Raw genomic sequence first — 18,095 nt, 5'->3', positions numbered from 1 at the left:
GATTTTTCAGGTATTTTACACACTAAAAATACATGCAAAATAGGAAAAATACATATAAAATAGGAAAAATACATATAAAATAGGAAAACACCCACAATTTTTGAATTTCCACACTTTTTCTACGACTTTTCCCCTTTTTCTCTCTCCTCCCTGTGGGTTTATTCCAGGAAAATCCAAAATTTTCGAATTTCCACACTCAGGGAGGAGAGAGAAAAAGGGGAAAAATCACTGGAAATGGGTGGAAAAATGGGAATTTTGGGTGTTTTCTTATTCTCCCAGCACCAGGGAGGATATTTTGCCATCAGGAATAAATTCCCAGTATGAGATGAAGGAAAATTTTAATTTTTTGGGGCTAAAAAACTCCTCAGAATGGCACAAAATGGGATTTTTCAGTGATTTTTCACCTTTTTCTGTGACTTTTCCCCTTTTTCTCTCTCCTCCCTGGGAGTTTTTTCCACCCAAACCCATTTTAGCCCCAAAAAATGAGATTTTTCAGGTATTTTATGCACTAAAAATATATATAAAATAGGAAAACACCCAAAATTCCCATTTTTCCACAATTTTTCAGTGACTTTTCACCTTTTTCTCTCTCCTTCCTGAGTGTTTTTTCCATGGAAAAAAAGGTGAAAAGTCACTGAAAATGGGTGGAAATCCAGAAATTGTGGATTTTTATGGAATAAACTCCCAGGGAGGAGAGAGAAAAAAATGAAAAATCACTGAAAAATCCCATTTTGTGCCATTCTGAGGAGTTTTTTAGCCCCAAAAAATTCAATTTTTCAGGTATTTTATACACTAAAAATACATGCAAAATAGGAAAAATACATATAAAATAGGAAAAATACATACAGAATAGGAAAACACCCAAAATTCCCATTTTTCCACCCATTTCCAGTGACTTTTCCCCTTTTTCTCTCTCCTCCCTGAGTGTGGAAATTCCAAAATTGTGGATTTTTATGGAATAAACACAGAGGGAGGAGAGAAAAAGGTGAAAAGTCATTGAAAATGTGTGGAAAAATGGGATCAATATTGGGAATGGGAATGGGAATGGAAATGGAATGGGATGGGAATGGGATGGAATTGGGATTGGGATCAATAAGAGGATCAATAATGGGATCCAAATGGGATCAGGAATTGGATCAGAATGGGTGTGGGAAGGGATTGGGAATGGGATCAATATTGGGATCAATAATGGGATCAATAATGGGATTGAGATGGGATTGGGAATGGAATGGGATTGGGAATAGGATGGGAATAGAATCAATATTGGGATCAATAATGGGTTTGGGATGTGATTGGGAATAATGGGATTGGGAATGGAATGGAGTGGGAATGGGATCAATAATGGGATCAATAACAGGATCAATAATGGGATCAATAATGGGATCAGGAATTGGATCAGGATGGGATGGGAATGGGTTTGGGAAGGGATTGGGGATTGGATCAATACTGGGATCAATAATGGGGTTGGGATGTGATTGGGAACAGAATGGGAATGGGAATGGAGTAGGATGGGAATGGAATCAATATTGGGATCAATAATGGGAATGGGATGGGAATGGGATTGGGGTTGGGATTGGGATCAATAACAGGATCAATAATGGGATCCAAATGGGATCAGGAATTGGATCAGGGTGGGATGGGAATGGGATTGGGAAGAGATTGGGATGGGATTGGGATCAATAGTGGGTCTGGGATGGGATTGGGAATGGAATGGAATAAGACGGGTTTGGGATCAATAATGGGATCAATAATGGGATGGGAATGGGAATGGGAATGGGATGGGAATGGGATCACTAATGGGATCAATAACAGGATCAATAATGGGATCAATAATGGGTTTGGGATGTGGTTGGGAATGGGAATGGGAATGGGATGGGAATGGAATGGGAATAGGAACAGCAATGGGATGGGAATGGAATTTGATGGGGATGGGAATGGGATTGGAATGGGAGTGGGATAGAATGGGATGGAGTGGGGATGGGATGGGATGGGATGGGAATGGGATGGGATGGGAATGGGATCAATATTGGGATCAATAATGGGTTTGGGATGTGATTGGGAATAATGGGATTGGGAATGGAATGGGATTGGGATAAATAATGGGATCAATAATGGGATCCAAATGGGATCAGGAATTGGATCAGAGTGGGATGGGAATGGGATTGGGAATGGGATCAATAATGGGATCAATAATGGGATCAATAATGGGTTTGGGATGGGACTGGGAATGGGTTTGGAAGGGATTGGGGATGGGATCAGTAACAGGATCAATAATGGGATCAGTAACAGGATCAATAATGGGATCAATAATGGGAATTAATGGGAATGGGAATAAAAAACCCCAAAGATAATAAATAAATAAAACAATAAACAACAATAACAAATAACAATTACAACAAACAAACAAACAAACAAAATGCTAAAGAAATAAAAATAATTATAACAAACAAACAAATACTAAAAAAAAATAATTATAACAAACAAACAAATACTAAAAAATAAAAATAATTATAACAAACAAAAAAATAATTATAACAAACAAATACTAAAAAAAAATAATTATAACAAACAAACAAATACTAAAAACATCAAAATAATTATAACAAACAAACAAACACTAAAAAAATAAATAAAAATAATTACAACAAACAAACAAACAACTAAAATACTAAACAGACAAATAAAAACAATCACAACAAATAAATAAAATAAATAAAATAAAATAAATAAAAGGCTAAACAAATCAAGAAAAAGAAAATAAAAATCCCTTTAGTCCTTTTGGCTGACTCATTGCTGCTGGAGGTTAATTAGCCCCAGAGGTTAATTAGCACTAATTAAGGGATGCAGAGCAGCACTGGGGAATAGAAACTGAGCCAAAAAACTGAATTTTGGGCAAAACTATTCCTAAAAAATGAGCAAAAAACCTGAATTTTGGTAAAAATAACTGAAAAAATGAGTAAAAAAGGTGAATTTTGCATAAAATTCCTAAAAAATGGGCCAAAAATCTGAATTTTGGGTAAAATAATTGCTAAGAAATGAGCAAAAAACCTGAATTTTGGTAAAAATAACTGAAAAAATGAGCAAAAAAGGCTAAATTTTGGGTAAAGTCCCAAAAAAAAAGGGCAAAAAAAGATGAATTTTGCATAAAATTCCTAAAGAAATGAGGAAAAAAATGAAAAAAAGGGCAAAACCCCTGAATTTTGGGTAAAATAATTCCTAAAAATGAGTAAAAAAGGTGAATTTTGGGTAAAATTCCTAAAAAATTAGAAAAAAAAGTTTAATTTTGGGAAAATAATTCCTAAAAATGAGCAAAAAAGATTGAATTTTGGTTAAAATTCCCCAAAAAATGAGCAAAAAGGTTGAATTTTGGGTAAAATTCCTAAAAAAATTAGAAAAAAGGTGAATTTTGGGTAAAATTCCCTAAAAAATGAGTAAAAAAGGTTGAATTTTGGGTAAAATTCCCAAAAAATGAGCAAAAAAAGCTGAATTTTGGGTAAAATAATTCCTAAAAAATGAGTAAAAAAGGTTGAATTTTGGGTAAAACTCCTTAAAAAAAGCAAAAAAAGCTGAATTTGGGTAAAATTCCTAAAAAATGAGCAAAAAAAGGTGAATTTTGGGTAAAATTCCCCAAAAAATGAGCAAAAAAGCTGAATTTTGGGTAAAATAAATCCCTAAAAATGAGAAAAAACCCTGAATTTTGGGTAAAATTCCAAAAAATGAGCAAAAAAAGCTGAATTTTGGGTAAAATTCCTAAAAAATGAGCAAAAAAAGCTGAATTTTGGGTAAATTTTTTTTTTTGCAGCCAGAAAAACTCAAAGTTGATTAAAAAAATCTCATTTTTCCCTTTTTTTGGGGTGAAATATACTTATTTTTGCAGCCAGAAAAACCCAAAAATGGTAAAAAATCTCATTTTTTCCCTTTTTTCTTGTGAAATATATTTCTTTTCACAAGTTTTTGCAGCAAGAAAAACCCAAAAATGGTCAAAAAATCTCATTTTTCTCCTTTTTTTTGGGGCGAAATGTATTTATTTTTACAAGTTTTTACAAAAAAATGGTCAAAAAATCTCATTTTTCCCCTTTTTTCCATAAATATAAAATATATTTCTATTTTTAAAAATTTAAAAATTATTTAAAATTCATTTTAGGCCACAGAAAAATGAATTAAATCACCTGCAGCAGGGAAAAAAAAATTCAATTTATTAACCATATTTTGATTTATTCTGCATAAAAATCTTTTGGTTTTTCCTGCAGCAATTCTGATGAAATTCTTGATTTATTTTCTGATTTATTTCCATCAAATCCATTCGAAAAAAGAGCAGAAAAATCACTTTTTTTGGTTGATTTTTGGGTGAAAAATGAGGAAAAAAAAGGAAAAAAAGGGTTTGGCGCCACCCAGAGGACAAATGAATTATTGCAGTTGGAAAATTGATTTTTCCAATTAAATTAAAATCAAATTATTCTGAATTTCCTGAAGAAAAGAAGAATTTCATTTCCTGAATTATATAAAAATAATAATAAAATTATTTAAATAATAATAATATTTTTATAATAATGAAATTCTTCTGAATTCCTGGGGAATTCAGCAATCAGACTGGGAATTTTCAACAAAAATTGAATTTTTTCTTAGATATTTGAGTTCAAAAATCACTTTTTTTGAGTTCTAAAATCTGAATTATTATCTGAATTATCTGAATTATCAAAAATCTGAATTATGGGGGTTCAAAAATCACTTTTTTATAAGAGATTTGAGCTCAAAAATCACTTTTTTCTAAGAGATTTGAATTCTAAAAATCACATTTTTCTTAGAGATTGAAGTTCTAAAAATCACATTTTTCTTAGAGATTTGAGTTCAAAAATCTGAATTATCTGAATGACCTAAAATTTAAATTATGGGAGTTCTAAAATCACTTTTTTCTAATAGATTTGAGTTTAAAAATCACTTTTTTCTCAGAAATTTGAGTTCAAAAGTCACTTTTTTCTACGATATTTGAGTTCTAAAATCTGAATTATCTGAATGATCTAAAATCTGAATTATGTAAGTTCTAAAATCACTTTTTTTCTTAGAGATTTGAGTTCAAAATTCACATTTTTCTCAGAGATTTGAGTTCAAAAATCATATTTTTCATAGAGATTTGAGTTCCAAAATCTGAATTATCTGAATGATCAAAAATCTGAATTATGGGAGTTCAAAAATCACTTTTTAAATAAGAGATTTGAGTTCAAAATTCACATTTTTCTTGGAGATTTGAGTTAAAAAATCACTTTTTTCTTAGAGATTTGAGTTCAAAAATCACTTTTTTTCCTAAGATTTGAGTTCAAAAATCACTTTTTTCTATGATATTTGAGATCTAAAATCTGAATTATCAGAATTATCTAAAATCTGAATTATAGAAATTCTAAAATCACTTTTTTTTTTTTTTGAGATTTGAGTTCAAAAATCACTTTTTTCCTAAGATTTGAGTTCAAAAATCACTTTTCTCTTAGCAATTTGAGCTCAAAAATCACTTTTTTCTATGATATTTGAGTTCAAAAATGTGAATTATCTGAATGACCTAAAATCTAAATTATGGGAATTCTAAAATCATTTTTTTCTTGGAGATTTGAGTTCAAAAATCACTTTTTTCATAGAGATTTGAGTTCAAAAATCAGAATTATCTGAATTATCAAAAATCTGAATTATGGAAGTTCAAAAATCACTTTTTTCTATGATATCTGAGTTCTAAAATCACATTTTTCTTGGAGATTTGAGTTCAAAAATCTGAATTATCTGAATGAGCTAAAATGTGAATTACAGAAATTCTAAAATCACTTTTTTTCTAAGAGATTTGAGTTCTAAAATCACTTTTTTCTTAGAGATTTGAGTTCAAAAGTCAATTTTTTCTTGGAGATTTGAGATCTAAAATCAGAATTATCTGAATTATCTAAAATGTGAATTATGGAAGTTCAAAAATCACTTTTTTTTTAAGAGATTTGAGTTCTAAAATCACTTTTTTCTTAGAGATTTGAGTTCTAAAATCACTTTTTTCTCAGAGATTTGAGTTCAAAAATCATATTTTTCTATGATATTTGAGTTCAAAAATGTGAATTATCTGAATGACCTAAAATCTAAATTATGGGGATTCAAAAATCACTTTTTTCTTAGAGTTGGAAGTTAAAAAATCACTTTTTTCTTAGAGATTTGAGTTCAAAAATCACTTTTTTTCTTAGAGATTTGAGTTCAAAATTCACATTTTTCTCAGAGATTTGAGTTCAAAAATCATATTTTTCATAGAGATTTGAGTTCTAAAATCTGAATTATGTGAATTATCAAAAATCTGAATTATGGAAGTTCAAAAATCACTTTTTTTCTAAGAGATTTGAGTTAAAAAATCATTTTTTTCTTAGAGATTTGAGTTCTAAAATCTGAATTATCTGAATGATCTAAAATCTGAATTATGGGAGTTCTAAAATCACTTTTTTCTTGGAGATTTGAGTTCAAAAATGTGAATTATGTGAATTATCAAAAATCTGAATTATGGAAGTTCTAAATATCACTTTTTTCTCAGAGATTTGAGTTCAAAAATCACTTTTTTCTAAGAGATTTGAGTTCTAAAATCTGAATTATCTGAATGATCTAAAATCTGAATTATGGAAGTTCAAAAATCACTTTTTTCCTGGAGATTTGAGTTCAAAAATCACTTTTTTCTTAGAGTTGGAAGTTAAAAAAATCACTTTTTTTCTTAGAGTTTTGAGTTAAAAAACCACTTTTTTCTTAGCAATTTGAGTTCAAAAATCACTTTTTTCTACGATATTTGAGATCTAAAATCTGAATTATCTGAATGATCTAAAATGTGAATTACAGGAATTCTAAAATCACTTTTTTTCTTAGAGATTTGAGTTCAAAAATCATATTTTTCTAAGAGATTTGAGTTCTAAAATCTGAATTATCTGAATAATCCAAAATCTGAATTATGGAAGTTCAAAAATCACTTTTTTTTAAAGAGATTTGAGTTCAAAAATCACTTTTTTTCTTAGAGATTTGAGTTCAAAAATCACATTTTTCTTAGAGATTTGAGTTCTAAAATGTGAATTATCTGAATTATCAAAAATCTGAATTATGGGAATTCTAAAATCACTTTTTTTTTTGAGATTTGAGTTCTAAAATCACTTTTTTTCTAAGAGATTTGAGTTCAAAAATCACTTTTTTCTCAGAGATTTGAGTTCTAAAATCTGAATTATCTGAATGAGCTAAAATCTGAATTATGGAAGTTCTAAAAATCACTTTTTTCTTGGAAATAGAAGTTCAAAAATCACCTTTTTTTAGGGATTGAAGTTCTAAAATCACTTTTTTCTTGGAGATTTGAGTTCAAAAATGTGAATTATCTGAATGACCTAAAATCTAAATTATGGGAGTTCAAAAATCACTTTTTTATAAGAGATTTGAGTTCAAAAATCACTTTTTTCTCAGAAATTTGAGTTCAAAAGTCACTTTTTTCTACGATATTTGAGTTCCAAAATCTGAATTATCTGAATTATCTAAAATCTGAATTACAGAAATTCTAAAATCACTTTTTTTTTTGAGATTTGAGTTCAAAAATCACTTTTTTTCCTAAGATTTGAGTTCAAAAATCACTTTTTTATAAGAGATTTGAGTTCAAAAATCACTTTTTTCTCAGAGATTTGAGTTCAAAAATGTGAATTATCTGAATTATCAAAAATCTGAATTATGGAAGTTCAAAAATCACTTTTTTTTTGAGATTTGAGTTCAAAAATCACTTTTTTTCTAAGAGATTTGAGTTCAAAAATCATATTTTTCTAAGAGATTTGAATTCTAAAATCTGAATTATCTGAATGAGCTAAAATCTGAATTATGGAAGTTCAAAAATCACTTTTTTCTTGGAAATAGAAGTTCAAAAATCACCTTTTTTTTAGGGATTGAAGTTCTAAAATCACTTTTTTCTTGGAGATTTGAGTTCAAAAATGTGAATTATCTGAATGACCTAAAATCTAAATTATGGGAGTTCAAAAATCACTTTTTAAATAAGAGATTTGAGTTCAAAAATCACTTTTTTCTACGATATTTGAGATCTAAAATCTGAATTATCTGAATGAGCTAAAATCTGAATTATAGAAGTTCAAAAATCACTTTTTTCTAAGAGATTTGAGTTCAAAAATCACATTTTTCTCAGAGATTTGAGTTCAAAAATCCTATTTTTCTATGATATTTGAGTTCAAAAATGTGAATTATCTGAATGACCTAAAATCTAAATTATGGAAGTTCAAAAATCACTTTTTTTCCTAAGATTTGAGTTCAAAAATCACTTTTTTTCCTAAGATTTGAGTTCAAAAATCACTTTTCTCTTACAGTTGGAAGTTAAAAAATCACTTTTTTTCTCAGAGATTTGAGTTCAAAAATCTGAATTATCTGAATGATCAAAAATCTGAATTATGGAAGTTCAAAAATCACTTTTTTCTAAGAGATTTGAGTTCAAAAATCACTTTTTTCTCAGATTTGAATTCTAAAAATCACATTTTTCTGAGAGATTGAAGTTCTAAAAATCACAGAGTGTTCATTGAAATAAACATTTATTTCCAAAAAAATGGATTTTTTTCAGCATTTTCCACACAAATAATCCCATTAAATTCTTGAAAATTTGAATCTTTTCAACATTTTCGAGCAAAATAATAATAAAAAATTTTTAATAAATTGAATTTTTTCAATGTTTTCAAGGCAAATAATCATAAAAAAAATTAATTATTTTTTCAGTGTTTTCAACACAAATAACAATAAAAAAAATTGAATTTCTTCATCATTTTCAACACAAATAACAATAAAAAAAATTGAATTTTTTTATCATTTCCAAGGCAAATAAAAATAAAAAAAAATGGAATTTTTTCATCATTTCCAAGGCGAATAATAATTTTAAAAAATTGAATTTTTTCATCATTTTTAAGACAAACAATAATTCTAAAAAATGGAATTTTTTCAGCATTTCCAAGGCGAATAACAATAAAAAAATTTGAATTTTTTCATCATTTCCAAGGCAAATAACAATAAAAAAAATTGAATTTTTTTATCATTTCCAAGACAAAGAAAAATAAAAAAAAATTGAATTTTTTCATTATTTCCAAGGCAAATAATAATTTCAAAAAATGGAATTTTTTCAGCATTTTCAACACAAATAATAATAAAAAAAAATTGATTTTTTTCAGCATTTTCAACACAAATAATCACAAAAAAAATTGAATTTTTTTGTCATTTTCATGGGAAATAACAATAAAAAAAATTGATTTTTTTCATCGTTTTCAAGGCAAATAATAATAAAAAATCGTTAAAAATGGAATTTTTTCATCATTTTCAAAGCAAATAATAATAAAAAAAAAATGGAATTTTTCCATCATTTTCAAGGCAAACAATAAAAAAAAAATTGAATTTCTTCATCATTTTCAACACAAATAATAATAAAAAAATTGAATTTTTTCATCATTTCCAAGACAAATAAAAATAAAATAAAAATTTGAATTTTTTTATCATTTTCAACACAAATAATCACCAAAAAAATGGAATTTTTTCACCATTTTGAACACAAATAACCACAAAAAAATAGGAATTTTCTCACCTGCCAGCCTCAGTGACATTATTTGATGTGTGACCGGATAAAACATTCATTTCAACAAACATTGAAATAAACATTTATTTCAAAAAAAAATTTCAATTTTTTCACCATTTTCAAGGCAAATAATAATATTAAATTTGGAAAAAAATGGAATTTTTTTCAGCGTTTTCAAGGCAAATAATAATAAAAAAAAAAGAATTTTTTTCAGTGTTTTCAACACAAATAATCACAAAACAATTTGAATTTCTTCATTATTTTCAACACAAATAATAATAAAAAAATCTGAATTTTTTCATCATTTCCAAGACGAATAACAATAAAAAAATTTGAATTTTTTCATCATTTTCAAGGCGAATAATAATTTTAAAAAACTGAATTTTTTCATCATTTTTAAGACAAACAATAATTTTAAAAAATGGAATTTTTTCAGCATTTCCAAGGCGAATAACAATAAAAAAATTTGAATTTTTTCATCGTTTTCAAGGCAAATAACAATTAAAAAAATTGAATTTTTTCATCATTTTTAAGACAAACAATAATTCTAAAAAATGGAATTTTTTCAACGTTTCCAAGGCGAAAAATAATTTCAAAAAATGGAATTTTTTTTCATCATTTCCAACCCAAATAATAATAAAAAAAATTAAATTTTTTCACCGTTTTCAACGCAAATAACCCCAAAAAAATCGGAATTTCTCACCTGCCAGCCTCAGCCACGTTATTAGAGGTGTAACCGGATAAAACATTCATTTCAACAAACATTGAAATCAATAATTATTTCCAAAAAAAAATGGAATTTTTTCCGTGTTTTCAAGGAAAATAATACTATTAAATTTGGAAAAAAATGGAATTTTTTCCGTGTTTTCAAGGAAAATAATACTATTAAATTTGGAAAAAAATGGAATTTTTTCAGCATTTCCAAGGCAAATAACACTATGAAATTTGGAAAAAAAAGATTGAATTTTTTCAGCATTTTTGAGGCAAATAATGCCATTAAATTTTTAATAAATTGAATTTTTTCAACATTTTCAAGGCGAATAATTATTTTAAAAAATTGAATTTTTTCAGCGTTTCCAAGGCAAATAACAATTCTAAAAAATTGAATTTTTTCATCATTTTCAACACAAATAATAATAAAAAAATCTGAATTTTTTCATCGTTTCCAAGGTGAATAACAATAAAAAAAATTGAATTTTTTCATCATTTCCAAGACAAAGAAAAATTAAAAAAAAATTGAATTTTTTCACCATTTCCAAGGCGAATAACAATTTAAAAAATTGAATTTTTTCATCATTTTTAAGACAAACAATAATTTTAAAAAATGGAATTTTTTCATTGTTTCCAAGGCAAATAACAATTTCAAAAAATTGAATTTTTTCAGCATTTCCAAGACAAATAACAATAAAAAAAAATTGAATTTTTTCATCATTTCCAAGGCAAAGAAAAATAAAAAAAAATGGAATTTTTTCATTATTTCCAAGGCAAATAACAATTTCAAAAAATTGAATTTTTTCAGCGTTTTCAACACAAATAATAATAAAAAAAAATTGATTTTTTTCATCATTTCCAACGCAAATAACAATAAAAAAATTTGAATTTTTTCATCATTTCCAAGGCGAATAACAATTTTAAAAAATGGAATTTTTTTTCATCATTTCCAACCCAAATAATAATAAAAAAAATTACATTTTTTCACCATTTTGAACACAAATAATCACAAAAAAATCGGAATTTTCTCACCTGCCAGCCTCAGTGACATTATTTGAAGTATAACCGGATAAATCATTCATTTCAACAAACATTGAAATCAATAATTATTTCCAAAAAAAATGGAATTTTTTCTGTGTTTTCAAGGAAAATAATACTATTAAATTTGGAAAAAAAAGATTGAATTTTTTTCAGCGTTTTCAAGGCAAATAATAATTTTAAAAAATGAATTTTTTTTCAGTGTTTTCAACACAAATAATAATAAAAAAATCTGAATTTTTTTATCGTTTCCAAGGCGAATAACAATAAAAAAATTGAATTTTTTCATCATTTTCAAAGCAAACAATTAAAAAAAAATTTGAATTTCTTCATCATTTTCAACACAAATAATAACAAAAAAATTTGAATTTTTCATCATTTCAAGACAAGAAAAATTTAAAAAATGGAATTTTTTCATCATTTCCAAGGCAAATAACAATAAAAAAAATTGAATTTTTTCATAATTTTCAACACAAATAATAATAAAAAAAAATTGATTTTTTTCATCATTTTCAACACAAATAATAATAAAAAAATCTGAATTTTTTCATCATTTCCAAGGCGAATAACAATAAAAAAAATTGAATTTTTTCATCATTTCCAAGGCAAATAACAATTAAAAAAATTTGAATTTTTTCATCATTTTTAAGACAAACAATAATTTTAAAAAATGGAATTTTTTCAGCATTTCCAAGGCAAATAACAATAAAAAAAATTGAATTTTTTCAGCGTTTTCAAGGAATAACAATTTAAAAAATTGAATTTTTCATCATTTTCAAGACAAATAATAATTTAAAAATGGAATTTTCATCGTTTCCAAGGCAAATAACAATTTAAAAAAATTGATTTTTCAGCATTTCCAAGACAAATAACAATAAAAAATTGAATTTTTCATAATTTTCAACACAAATAATAATAAAAAAATTTGAATTTCTTTAATCGTTTTCAACACAAATAACAATTAAAAAAATTGAATTTCTTCATCATTTCCAAGACAAATAACAATAAAAAAATTTCAATTTTTTCATCATTTTTAAGACAAACAATAATTTTAAAAAATTGAATTTTTTCACCATTTCCAAGGCGAATAACAATAAAAAAGTTTTAATTTTTTCATCGTTTTCGAGGCAAATAACAATTAAAAAAATTGATTTTTTTCATCATTTTCAACACAAATAATACTAAAAAAATTTGAATTTTTTCAGCATTTCCAAGGCAAATAACAATTTAAAAAAATTGAATTTTTTTTCATCATTTCCAACCCAAATAATAACAAAAAAAATTAAATTTTTTCACCATTTTGAACACAAATAATCACAAAAAAATCCGAATTTTCTCACCTGACAGCCTCGCTGACATTATTTGAGGTGTGACCGGATAAAACATTCATTTCAATAAACATTGAAATAAACATTTATTTCCAAAAAAAATGGAATTTTTTCCGTGTTTTCAAGGAAAATAATACTATTAAATTTGGAAAAAAATTGAATTTTTTCAGCATTTCCAAGACAAATAACAATAAAAAAATGGAATTTTTTCATAATTTTCAACACAAATAATAATAAAAAAATTTGAATTTCTTCATCGTTTTCAACACAAATAACAATTAAAAAAATTGAATTTCTTCATCATTTCCAAGGCGAATAACAATTTTAAAAAATTGAATTTTTTCAGTGTTTTCAACACAAATAATAATAAAAAAAATTGATTTTTTTCAGCATTTTCAACACAAATAACCACAAAAAAATCAGAATTTCTCACCTGACAGCCTCAGTGACATTATTAGAAGTGTGACCGGATAAAGCGTCGTGGAGATTTCGGATGAAATAATCTCTGTACTCCTCAGGCAAAGCCATGAAAGTTCCTCCCATCAGGATAAATTCCACTTTATCCACACTGTGACCTAATTGTTTCAGCTGGAAATTAAAAATATTGAGAAAAAAAATAAAATTTGGGTGTAAAAATTCAAATTATTGGGGGGAAAATGGTGATTTTTGGGGGTTAAAATAAAAAATATTGGGGAAAAATGAGAATTTTTGGGGATTAAAATTCAATTTATTGGGAAGAAATTAACATTTTTGGCGTTTAAAATATAAAATATAGAGAAAAAATGGGCATTTTTGGGAGTTAAAATAAAAAATATTGGGGAAAAATGAACATTTTTGGGGTTAAAATTCAAATTATTGGGGAAAAATGATAAATTTTGGGGTTTAAAATTCAAACTATTGGGGAAAAATGATAAATTTTGGGGTTTAAAATTCAAAATATTGGGGAAAAATGAACATTTTTGGGGTTTAAAATACAAAATATAGAGAAAAAATGGGTAATTTTGGGGTTTAAAATTCAAATTATTGGGGAAAAATGAATATTTTTGGGGTTTGAAATTCAAAATACTGATGAAAAATGGGAATTTTGGGGTTTGAGAATTGAATTCTGGCAAAGCCATGAATTTCCTCCCATCAGGATAAATTCCACTTTGTCCACACTGTGACCCAACTGCTTCAGCTGGAAATTAAAATTATTGAGAAAAAATAAAATTTGGGGTTAAAATTCAAATTATTGGGGGAAAAATGGTGATTTTTGGGGTTTAAAATTCAAATTATTGGGGAAAAATGAACATTTTTGGGGTTAAAAATTCAAATTATTGCAGAAAAATGAATATTTTGGGATAAATTCAAATTATTGCAGAAAAATGTTTACATTTGGGTTAAAATTTATTGTGGAGAAAAAATGGTGATTTTGGGGGTTTAAAATTCAAAATATTGGAAAAAAATGGAAATTTTGGGGTTAAAAATACAAATTATTGCAGAAAAATGATAATTTTTGGGGTTTAAAATTGAAAATATAGAGAAAAAATGGGTATTTTTGGGGTTGAAAATTGAAAATATTAGGTGAAAATGGTGATTTTTGGGATTTAAAATTCAAATTATTGGGGAAAAATTATCATTTTTGGGGTTAAAATTCAAAATATTGGGGAAAATGGGAATTTTGGGGTTTGGAATTGAATTCAGGCAAAGCCATGAATTTCCTCCCATCAGGATAAATTCCACTTTATCCACACTGTGACCCAACTGCTTCAGCTGGAAATAAAAAATATTGAAAAAAAAATTATTTTGGAATTTAGAATATTAAAATTTAGGGTTTGAAATATAAACTATAGGAGAAAAATGGTGATTTTGGGGGTAAAAATTCAAATTATTGGGGAAAAATGAACATTTTTGGGGTTTAAAATTCAAATTATTGGGGACAAAATGGTGATTTTTGGGGATTAAAATTCAAAATATTGGGGAAAACTTATCATTTTTGGCATTTAAAATTGAAAATATTGAGGTTTGAAATTCAAAATATTGGGGAAAATGGGAATTTTGGGGTTTGGAATTGAATTCCTGCAAAGCCATGAATTTCCTCCCATCAGGATAAATTCCACTTTGTCCACACTGTGACCCAACTGCTTCAGCTGGAAATTCAAAATATTGAGATAAAATTAACATTTTGGGGGATAAAATATAAAATATAGAGAAAAAATGGGCATTTTTGGGGTTAAAAATACAAATTATTGGGGAAAAATTAATATTTTTGGGGGTTAAAATTCAAATTATTGGGGAAAAATGATAATTTTTGGGGTTGGAAATGGAAATTATTGGGGAAAAATAGTGATTTTGGGGTTTAAAATTGAGAATATTGGGGGAAAAATGAAAATCTTGGGTTTGGAAATTCAAAATATTAGGGAAAAGAATTGTAATTATTATATAATTATATATATAATTATAGATAATTATAATAATGAGAATGATGATCCTCATTGCAATAATAATTATTATAATAATATTTTATATATATTATGAGTTTGATCATCAATAAAATCTATTTTTAATAAATTTTAATGACAATAAAATAAAGACAACATTATGAAACATATATCAGAAAATATAATATAAATTTTGATAATATTCTAAAAATAATTATTAGAATAATTAGGATAATAATGATTATTATTCAATATAAATCAAAAGAATTCCTTAACAAAAATAAAAACATTATAAAACATATATTATAAAATAAAAAATATATTTTAATAATATTCTAATAATAATTATTAGAAAAATTAGGATAATAATAATAATAATTCAATATAATTCCAAATAATTCCTTAATAAAAACAAAAACATTATAAAACATATATTATAAAATATAATATAATTTTTAATAATATTCTAATAATAATTATTAGAATAATTAGGATGATAATAATAACAATGATAATTCAATATAATTCCAAATAATTCCTTAATAAAAACAAAAACGTTATAAAATATATATTATAAAATAAAATATATTTTAAATAATATTCTAATAATAATTATTAGAATAATTAGGATAATAATAATAATAATAATGCAATATAATTCCAAATAATTCCTTAATAAAAACAGAAACATTATAAAACATATATTACAAAATATAATATATTTTTAATAATATTCTAATAATAATTATTAGAATAATTAGGATAATAATAATTATTATTCAATATAAATCCAAATAATTCCTTAATAAAAACAAAAACATTGCAAAACATATATTATAAAATAAAATATATTTTTAATAATATTCTAATAATAATTATTAGAATAATTATGATAATAATAATAATAATTCAATATAATTCCAAATAATTCCTTAATAAAAAAACATTATAAAACATATATTATAAAATAAAATATATTTTAAATAATATTCTAATATTAATTATTAGAATAATTAGCATAATAATAATAATAATAATTCAATATAATTCCAAATAATTCCTTAATAAAAACAAAAACGTTACAAAACATATATTATAAAATATAATATAAATTTTAATAATATTTTAATAATAATTATTACAATAATTAGGATAATAATAATAATAATCATTCAATATAATTCCAAAAAATTCCTTGAAAAAAAAATCCAAAACCCTTAAAAAATCCCATTTTTTCCCTCTAAAAAATCTCATTTTTTTCCATCCCCAAAGTGCCCAAAATTCCCATTTTTTCCATAAAAATTCCCCAAAAACTGACCTGTTCCAGCCTGTGCCTCGTCTGCAGGTAAGGATCGTAACGAGCCCTGATTGCTCTCATCGAGGTGGGCTGGAAATAAAAATAAATTCCATTTATTACCTTTTTTGGGACTTTTTTGGGACTTTTTTTGGACATTTTTTGGACTTTTTTTTTTATTTTTTTAATTTTTTTTGGTTTTTTTCCCATTTTTTTACTTTTTTTTTCAATTTTTTCACCTTTTTTTGCTTTTTTTATATTTTTTTATTTTTTTTACTTTTTTACATTTTTTTACATTTTTTACATTTTTTTAAATTTTTTGACTTTTTTTGAGTTTTTTTTACTTTTTTGACTTTTTTTGGTTTTTTTTGGACTTTTTTGACATTTTTATTTTTGGGACTTTTTTTCATTTTTTTTACATTTTTTTTACATTTTTTACATTTTTTTTACATTTTTTGCTTTTTTTGGCATTTTTTGGACATTTTTTTATTTTTTTATTTTTTTGGACATTTTTTACTTTTTTTGGGATTTTTTGACATTTTTTCCATTTTTTACATTTTTTATTTTACATTTTTTTACATTTTTTACTTTTTTTTCCATTTTTTTCCATTTTTTTCCATTTTTTTAAACTTTTTTTTACATTTCATTACTTTTTTTTCCATTTTTTCCATTTTTGGGACATGTTTGACTTTCTCCCACTGAGCTCAGATTGCTCTCCTCGAGGTTTGCTGGAAAATACCCAAAAATTCCATTTATAAACCATTTTGGAATTTTTTGGGACATTTTTTGGACATTTTAAAATTTTTTTACAATTTTTTTACAATTTTTTTCCATTTTTCTACATTTTTTTCAATTTTTTCACCTTTTTTTGCTTTTTTTTTACATTTTTTGGGACTTTTTTTACATTTTTTACACTTTTGCCTGTTTTTTACCATTTTTCAACATTTTTTAACATTTTTTTACATTTTTAACTTTTTTTCCATTTTTTACCAATTTTTTACCTTTTTTTTTACATTTTTTACCATTTTTTAAACATTTTTTTACATTTTTTTCACATTTTTTTACGTTTTTTTAACATTTTTTTTACTTTCATTTTACATTTATTTTACTTTTTACATTTTTTTACTTTTTTTTTCCATTTTTTCCATTTTTTGGGACATGTTTGACTTTCTCCCAGTGAGCTCTGATTGCTCTCCTCGAGGTTTGCTGGAAAATAAAAAAATTCAATTTATAAACTATTTTGGACTTTGGGACATTTTTTGCACATTTTAAAATTTTTTAATTTTTTTGACCATTTTTTTTCCCATTTTTCTACATTTTTTTCAATTTTTTCACCTTTTTTTGCTTTTTTTTACATTTTTTCTACATTTTTAAATTTTTTTTTACATTTTTTTTACAATTTTTTACATTTTTAACTTTTTTTACATTTTTTTGACATTTTTTTACTTTTTTTAACCTTTTTTAACCTTTTTTTACGTTTTTTTTACTTTTTTTTTTTTTTTTTTTATTTTTAATACTTTTTTTTACTTTTTTTAAATTTTTTTTAATTTTTTTACCTTTTTTTTACTTTTTTTTTTCATTTTTTTCACTTTTTTTTTACGTTTTTAAATTTTTAAACTTTTTTTACATTTTAAAATTTTTTTTACATTTTTGACATTTTTTACATTTTTTTCACTTTTTTACTTTTTTTACTTTTTTTTACATTTTTAACATTT

General features: G+C 24.9%; 1 protein-coding gene across 1 annotated transcript in view; it reads right to left on the bottom strand.

Annotated features, from left to right (window-relative positions):
* LOC146440492 (elongator complex protein 3) overlaps nucleotides 1-18,095 on the bottom strand; it is a 78,988-nt gene that overhangs the window by 34,938 nt on the left and 25,955 nt on the right. The gene's annotated exons all lie outside the window — the stretch shown is intronic.

Source organism: Lichenostomus cassidix, chromosome 3, assembly GCF_008360975.1.
Source record: "Lichenostomus cassidix isolate B80296 chromosome 3, HeHo_3.0, whole genome shotgun sequence".
Lineage (NCBI taxonomy): Eukaryota > Metazoa > Chordata > Aves > Passeriformes > Meliphagidae > Lichenostomus > Lichenostomus cassidix.
This window is presented reverse-complemented; position numbering and strand designations above follow the sequence as displayed.